Here is an 8,351-nt window from a genome sequence, read left to right as displayed (position 1 = left end):
AAAAAAAAAAAAAAAATGGCTAACTTTTCGCCACTGGCTCCTTTTTTTCCTTTGCACACAGCATATCCTAGGTTGCTTTGCAATTGAGTGTAGCTAAGCAACTAAATTCTGGTGAAAGGTATGTAAGCAGACATGTATGTCATTTCATTATTCTTCAGCTCTTTCTCTCCCTTTACCTGCTAGCTGAGTGCAGAATGTCCAGAGGCCCTAGGTGCTAGAAGGTAGGAGCCTGGGACCCTGAGCTATCACTTGGAGAAGAGATGTCAGAATTGCCACGGGCCCAGGAACACTCATGGTGTCTCTGCATGAGTAACAGCTAAAACTTGTATAGTTAAGCCACTAAATTTGAGTCTATTTGTTTATTATAGTCTTTAGCCTATTGTGATTTCCAAGCATATACATGACTGATTTATTCTCATAAGAATGCTCTATACCTTTTTATTTTTATCTAGTTTTCTTTTCCTTGACATTTGATCAAAATAGTACACTATGGAATATACTTATCCCAGATCACAATGCGGTTTCCAATTAGCAAGACACATTTACTTTAATGTTTGTGATCTTTGTGAGGTTGCTCTCACTAAAAATTGTTGAATGATGCAGGACATTATTTTCAAGAATTTTTAGGTGCTAGAACCTTAAATGGCCTTCTTTGTGCAGGTCTAGTGGGTCAACAAAGAGGAATTGATTAGATTATTACCACCTCTCTGCTTCTGACTCCAAGAACCAAATACTTGAAACTGGCTTTTAGTTCCTGAATCAGTCTGCCTCAGGACACTGTATCTTTTACTTGATTCTCTCTTTTACTGAGGAGCTCTGAACAGCACTGAAGAAGAGACCTGTTGTCATAAATAGCATTATTTCATTTTTTCTTATGACTGAGTAATATTCCATTGTATATATGTACTGCATCTTTATCCAATCATCTATCGAAAGATACTGTGGTTATTTCCACATGGATGGATCTCAAGGTTATCATGCTAAGCAAAATAAGTCAGAGAGAAAAAGTTGAGAACCATATGATTTCACTCATATGTGGGATATAAAACTGAAAGCAACAAACAAACAAACAAAAGTCATAGACACAGACAACAGTATAGTGGTTACCAGAGAGGAAAGTAGAGAAGTGGAGGTAGAAAAGGATAAAGGGGGTCAAATATATGGTGATCCAAAGAGATTTGACTTCGGGAGGTGATTACACTCTGCAATAAAAATATGACATATTGAATTGTACACTTAAAACCTATATAATTTTATTAACCAATATCACTTTAATAAATTTAATAATAAAGTAAAGAAGAGATCTAACTGACTGATGGTCCTCCAATGACTTCAGGCTGAAGCTGCTACAGGTATCAATCTTTAAACTCATCATCTCTTCCCAGATCTGAGCCACTAAGAAAAGCAGCCAGGCAGTATAAAATATTCTCTTAATGAATGTTTATTCACTTAATTTATTCACCACTGACTGAGCACCTACCAGTGAGGGCACAGAGAAGCAAATGAACTTGGCTCAACCCCTACCCTCAGAGGGCTTACACTCATGTAGAAAGAGGTCGAGGGGAGAAACAGAAATGTATGTAGGTAGTCAAGATCCTGTGCAAGATGTGTGTTAGAGGGAAGCTCAGAGTATTTGTCAAAATTAAATTGAGCTGTATGAACTTAAGATTTGTGCTTTTTATTGCATGTAATAAAATACATTTTAAAGTATATCTTTAAAAAAGGAGACTATTAAACTGTTTCTAAAATAGCATTTGTTATTAGCATCCCCCTTCCTTTGTGGCAAGGAACACTTCCTCTAGAATTGTTTTCGTACTGCACTTATTGAAATATATTTACTTGTTATTTCAGATTTTTAGTTCAGGCCTTTATTTTCTCTTAAAAATCAAGATGTTTACTGATCCTTTATAAACTAACCTACTTTGCGGGTATTTATGGCATTCTCACTTCACAGGCATAACACAAATTAAAACAGTGCTAAAATACTTTGAAAAAATAACATGTTATAGAAACTCTAAATGAAAACAGAACAGATGAGAAGAGGCTGGCAGGCAGTTTAGCAGTTTTGTGTGCATTTTCCCCCTTGAGAGATAAACTGAGTTCAAGCTATCCATATAAGAACTAAGCTCTGAGAATAAGTTTCAAAATCAGAACAAATAAAACCCTGAAACCCAAAATGTCAAGCAAAAGAAACAAATAAAATCAATAGTCTAAAACAAACTATCTGCCCCAAATACTATAGTGGCAACAACAAAAATAGAACAATTTTAAATTAAAGTATAGGAAAATAACAGGTCATCAAATATTTTTTAAGTGTTAAAATCCTGACACATTCAGTAAATACTATGAGTAACATATCTGGTAGTATGACTGTGTATGTTTACAAGGCAGACATTAAATTTTTGAAAGTGGGAAAAATATAATTAGTGGTCCCTTCAAATGGTGACTATGAGCTTCAACCCTGACCGAGATTACTTTTTTATTTCACATTGTTAAAGAAAGTATGACTATTGCTAGGATTTGGCATGAGTCTCAGATGTGGCAAAGTAAACAGTATGGAAAATTCACCTGTGCACATCTCAGGAACAAAGTTATCTGTGTATTTAAACTTCCAGCTAACCTTTAAAGGCCTCCCAGGATGCCTAGTACATTCTAAGGCAATGGAGGTACAAATGCTTTCTGCTAGAAGCTCCCAAATAATTATTTGTTTACACTTAAAGAGAACCTAGTTCAACTCCGCATCTTATGGCTAAGGAAACAGAGACCCAGAGAGGTGCAGCTTCCCCCAACATAAGCATCGTTATCAACTTCATCACCGTGTAGACACTTAATGTGTGCTCTCTCTGTGCTGACCACTCTGCTTTATACATGTTGCATCATATCATCCTCTTACAATCCTAGGTGCTATTTCATCCTCTTTTATTAATGAGGAAACTGATGCTTGAAGCAATTGTGCTCAGGGTCACCCTGCTAAAATTTCGATCCTGGGCGTCCTTCTTCAGAGCCAGCATTCTTAATCTTTGCACCAACTGCACATTGGTTGTGGTTTCAGAGTCAAAACCTAGGACTCAAGACTACCAAGCATAGTCAGCGCAGTTATTATGCAATTTGTCACATTTTAGGCATTTAAAGATATTGTTGAACAAATGAATAAATAAAAATTAAATGCATAAAACATAGTACTATGTCTCCACAGATTTATCTGCAATGAATTTTCACCAACACATTTGAAAGAGTAGTTCCATTTATACAGTTATTTAGACATCAGTTTTGTTTCCTTTCAAAGTTACCTCTATATTTTAATGACTATTTAAACAGAAAATAAAACAAGACAGTTTGGAGAGGGAAAATGTGCGTTACCTACAAAGAAGTTGTTACCTGAGAACATAGCTGAGATATATTAATGTATGTTGAGGAAAATAAGAATAAATGTAAACATCGAAGAAATAATAAATGATAAAACTGAAACTATATACTTTTAAAGAATTAATATAACATCAACTTTTTAAAATTTCTAATTATTTCTATTTACTGATATATAATGATATATATTTATCATATGATGATCAATGATATGGACATATATGTATATATACATATATATACAGATATATTTCTCCAAATGGGCACTGATTTATGTGCCAATATATTGCCATCTGATACTTCTTTATTGAAGCTTTAATGTCATCTAGTAAGTATTGAGTAAAAGGGCTAGCAGGGGAAATACAAATCTGTTGAAATCTACCATAATCACGCATCTCAGATTTTTTAGGAAACACCAATTTGAAGTATTTATTCTGCCCGCACCTTTTACTATAAAACACCCAAGTGTTTCTGAAACTTTTACATTTTGACACCAATATGCCCTCTCCCAGACTTTCCCTCAAAGCCAAAAATCAATATATTCAAATCCATTGTAGTTAATAAATATTTCCTGGCCGTCCATTATGTGTCAAGCCCCTAGGTTAGAGGAATGAGTACCAGTACTACTCTAGGGTTCAGAAAAATAAGTCGCTTGGTGTCAATTGAATGAATTATACATTAAAATTCTGTTGACCTTTAAAAAAGGCTAAAGTTTTTTGGGGTTTTTTTGCCAGATATGTGATTGCTCGAGAAACTTCCATTGAAAAGAGGCTTAAATAGGTTTCTGCTTTTTCTTTCTAAATTCTTCTTAGTATTTTGGAGAGTAAGGGTTTTTTAAAGCTATAAATGAAAGAATTTTAAGTTATGAGTTTAAACAGAGTTCATCTCTATATCTATGGCTATTTGCATTTTGTTGGCAAAATCAGATAATTCTTACAAGATAGTCCAGCCAAATATATTTTTTGAATCCCATCAGGTCATATTTTTTCCACCACTGCTTAATAATTTCAGTAACTTTTGTGATTTTTGTAAAAATGATATCAATTTATCATATAAAATATGAACTAAATGTCCATCAAAACAGGAATAAATGAATAAATTACCAGAGATTCATACAATAGAACACTATGTATCCGTTAAAGAAAATAAACTAGAGTTTCAGGAATTAATGTGAAAAAAGTCTCAAAAACATAGTATTGAGCAAAAAAAAATATATAATACCATTTCTATAAAAATTTAGGCCATATGAAACAGTACCATATAGTACTAAATGGATGTACATAGTAAAAATGTAAAAGCCTATGTGGATTGATAAACAGAAAATACAGATGTGGACATGGAGAGAAAAAACTAGAAATGAGATCAAGGAAGTGTATCGAAGGATGATGTCAAACGTACCTATACTACAGTCTAACAATTCCCTTCAGGCCTAAAGTTTAGGTGATTCTAGGCCTCATCTGCCTTTCCTAAAAGGTCTCAGTGCTGATGGCCTTTAGTCTAATGTTAGAAAGTTGTCTCCTATAATTAATTTTTTTAAGTTATTTAAAGTAGAAAAGTAATTCCTGACCCTCTTATTTCCTTATGGTTTAAAGTGCAAATCTAATAAATCCGAAAAAAAACAACAAAAAATACAGAAAAAATAAAAGAAAAGGAAAAAAAAAACACTTCTAAAGTTGGCAGTAAAATGTTAAGACTTGGCACCTTGAATTTTCAGTTCTGGAATGTTTGTTACATTATACTTTATACTTTTTGTGTGTTTGAACTATGTCATAATTTTAAAAAGCAAGTTGTTGAAGATAGAAATAAGAACATTTTTTTTAAAAAGTTCTAACAAGCCGAAAGGAGAAATTAATTTTGTTGTTATTCTGTCATCATAGTTCCACCATTCAGAAGTAACCATGTCTACATTTTGGTGTGTATTCTACAGTCATATGTGTGAGAATGACACCATACATTTTGCTAGCATTTAAAACAATTATGTTGTAGACATATTTTCAGATATTAAATATTTATCTTTACATCTTTCTCAAACATTTCATTGTATGTTTATAACATGCTTTATTTAATCAATTCTCCCTTTTTAGAAATGTAGACTATTTTAATTTTCATAATTTTAAATAATGTTTTAATGCATGTTCTTGTACATGTATTTTGTATTGTAACCATGATAATTTCCTTGAAATATAGTCTTATAAGCAAAATTTCTGTGTCAAAATTATACACAATTTTTTAGGTTTAAAATGTGTTTAGAAATTATTCTCCAAGAAAGGTTATATTAAGTTGTTTCAACAGAATATGAGATCTCATGCTCTCAAAATAGTACTTATTATTTTAAAAAATCTTTAATAGTTACATGAAATGGAATTTTACTCTTTTTACTTTTGCAAATTTCTTTTCCATGTCTTTTGCCTATATCTTAATTAAGATGTTTATCTTTCTACTTATAGTTTCATGAGATTTTTATATTAAATATATTAACCTTTTCTCGTATGTTGTGAATATTTCCTCTAAGTTGTGTTTTTGCCTTTCATTTTAGTTTAGAGTGTTTTAATGTCTTAAATTTTATAAATTTAAATCCATCAATATATTTGTTTATGTTTTCTGCTTATATGCTTAATTTTTATGTATTCCTTAGCATTTCTGTTTCCTATTTAATCCACATAGAGTTTATTTTAGTATATTTGGGCATACGGTACAAAAAATCTAATTCGATCATTATTATATATTATTATTAATAGTTGACCAAGTGTTTCAAAAGCATTCATTGACTAATTCAGCTTTGATGTGCTAACTTGAAATTTTCAATACTTACTTTTTATAGATCCTGTTTGTGAATTTTCTGTTCTCTGTCCATATTCAAAAACAATAAGTTTTTCTACAAAAAAAGATATTTCTAATACATTTTTGAAAAAAACTTTAAAAATAAGTTTTCTGACAGTTCACATTGTTAAAAATTGCAATGCAATCTACATAATTTAAATTATTGCTTTTTTTTAATTTTCACCACTCTTAGAATTCTAGTTCGACATATATTTATTTTGTGCCAAGCACTGTTCTTGGTACAGAGATGAAAAGATAAACAAGAATGACTAATAGTCCTAAATGGGAAGCCTATATTGAACAGATAATAACACAAATAATTTCGGCCATGAAGTAAAAGTACTGTGTGCAATAAGACTGTAATTGGAATCCTTACCTATTCTGGGGAGAGAGGAAAGGAGTGTCAAGGAAGATTTTTGTAAGTAAGTGGTACTTAAGCTAAGAATTAAGATGGATAAGAGCAAAAACATATCAAGTTTGTTTGTATAAAGGCTATGAAATAAGTTTTGTACATTATAGAAACTAGAGATATCAAATGAGGTCAGATCATAGGTGTAATACAGGTTAAGTTGGGAATTTCAGACTTTGGACAACGAGAAAAATTGGAAGTCACTGAAGGATTTTAGCTTTAGTCATAAAAGCAGATTTACATTAAAAAAAATTATTTTGGTTGCCCATGAAGAAAGAATTGAAAGGAGATCAAGTGGGCATACGCGAAGCCTATTAACAGACACTACAACAAGGAGTGGTCACAACTTGGACTAGAGCTGCTCCATCCAATATGGTAGGCACGAGCCACACGTGGTTACTGAGCACCTGAAATGTGTCTTGTTCAAATTATAATGTGCTGTAAGTATTAAATAAACACTAGATTTCAAAGACTTAACAAGAAAAATAATGAATGTAAATATCTCATTAATATTTTATATTGATTCCATGTTAAAATGAGAATATTTCAGATATATTGAATTAAGTAGTAACATTGAATTTAACTTCACCTATTTCTTTTACTTTTTTAATGTGGCTACTAAAAAATTTAAAATTATGTGTGTGACTTGCACATGTGTTTACATAATATTTCATCAAATGGTGCTGATCATTGTGTTGACAGTGGAGATGGAAAGAAGTAGATGCATTTGAAAAGTGTTTAGGAGACTAAAATGACGAATTCGATGATTTATTATGAGAGAGAGAATTATCGATAATTGTATCTCTGTTTCTGGTTTGAATAAAAAATGCATATGTCTTTTTCTTGAGATACTGAAGTTGCTGGACTGAGGAAAATATGAAAGAGAATGTGCTCACATTTGGTCATGTTGATTTGATGTTCCTTGGAAAAGATATCTGAGCAGGACATAGGAATGTAGGAGTTGGTGAAAGATGGTAAATAAAGCAATAGGAATGATTGAGTTCAAGGAAAATACTGATAGTTTAAAGAAAAGAAGAGGAGACTGAGAAGGACCTGACAGAGGGTAAGAGGCAAACTAGGAGAGTGTGTTTTCAGAAGAAAAGAAGGGAGATGTCACCATATCAATGGCTATTGACACAAAAACAGCAAAATGTTAATAATTTCTGAGATTCGGTGATGGCCATATGTTAGTTTATGACTATTCTCTATATTCATGTATATTAAAATTTCTATAATGCAAAATTGTTGAGATTTGTAGGGACCTAGAAAGATAAGGGCTGAAGTTTGTTCTTTGGAAACGATTCAGCCAAATCATCCATAAACTTTTATCAGAGTTAAATTGTACACATTTATATCTCAATTAATTAAAAAATACAACAGATGTTGCTCTTAAGGCTTGTCCAATGAAGAAATACCTTATGTCACTTTTTCTTCCATGGCAATAACAGTGTAATTTCATATAATTGAAAAGGAAAATGTAAGAAATACAAGTACTTAATGTCCATATGTGAGACAGAGGATAAGAATAAGAAAGTTCAGATCATGTCCTTTGAATTTTTTTTGTTCCTTCCACTGATGCAAAGAAGGAACAAGACAGGTATTAAACTGAGATTTCAATCACTTGGGTGATATTACACAGTAGCTTAAATCAAAGATAATATATTCCAGCTTCATGGTTTCTTATTAATATTTTAGCCAATGAAGAATGATATTGTCTAAGTCTTTATGCTTGCTATATTGATTATGAATTCAAATTCCT

Source organism: Pteropus medius, unplaced genomic scaffold (assembly GCF_902729225.1).
Source record: "Pteropus medius unplaced genomic scaffold, Ma_sr-lr_union100, whole genome shotgun sequence".
In the NCBI taxonomy this organism is placed as follows: domain Eukaryota; kingdom Metazoa; phylum Chordata; class Mammalia; order Chiroptera; family Pteropodidae; genus Pteropus; species Pteropus medius.
The sequence above is the reverse complement of the archived record's forward strand: the minus strand, read 5'-3'. Positions refer to the sequence as shown.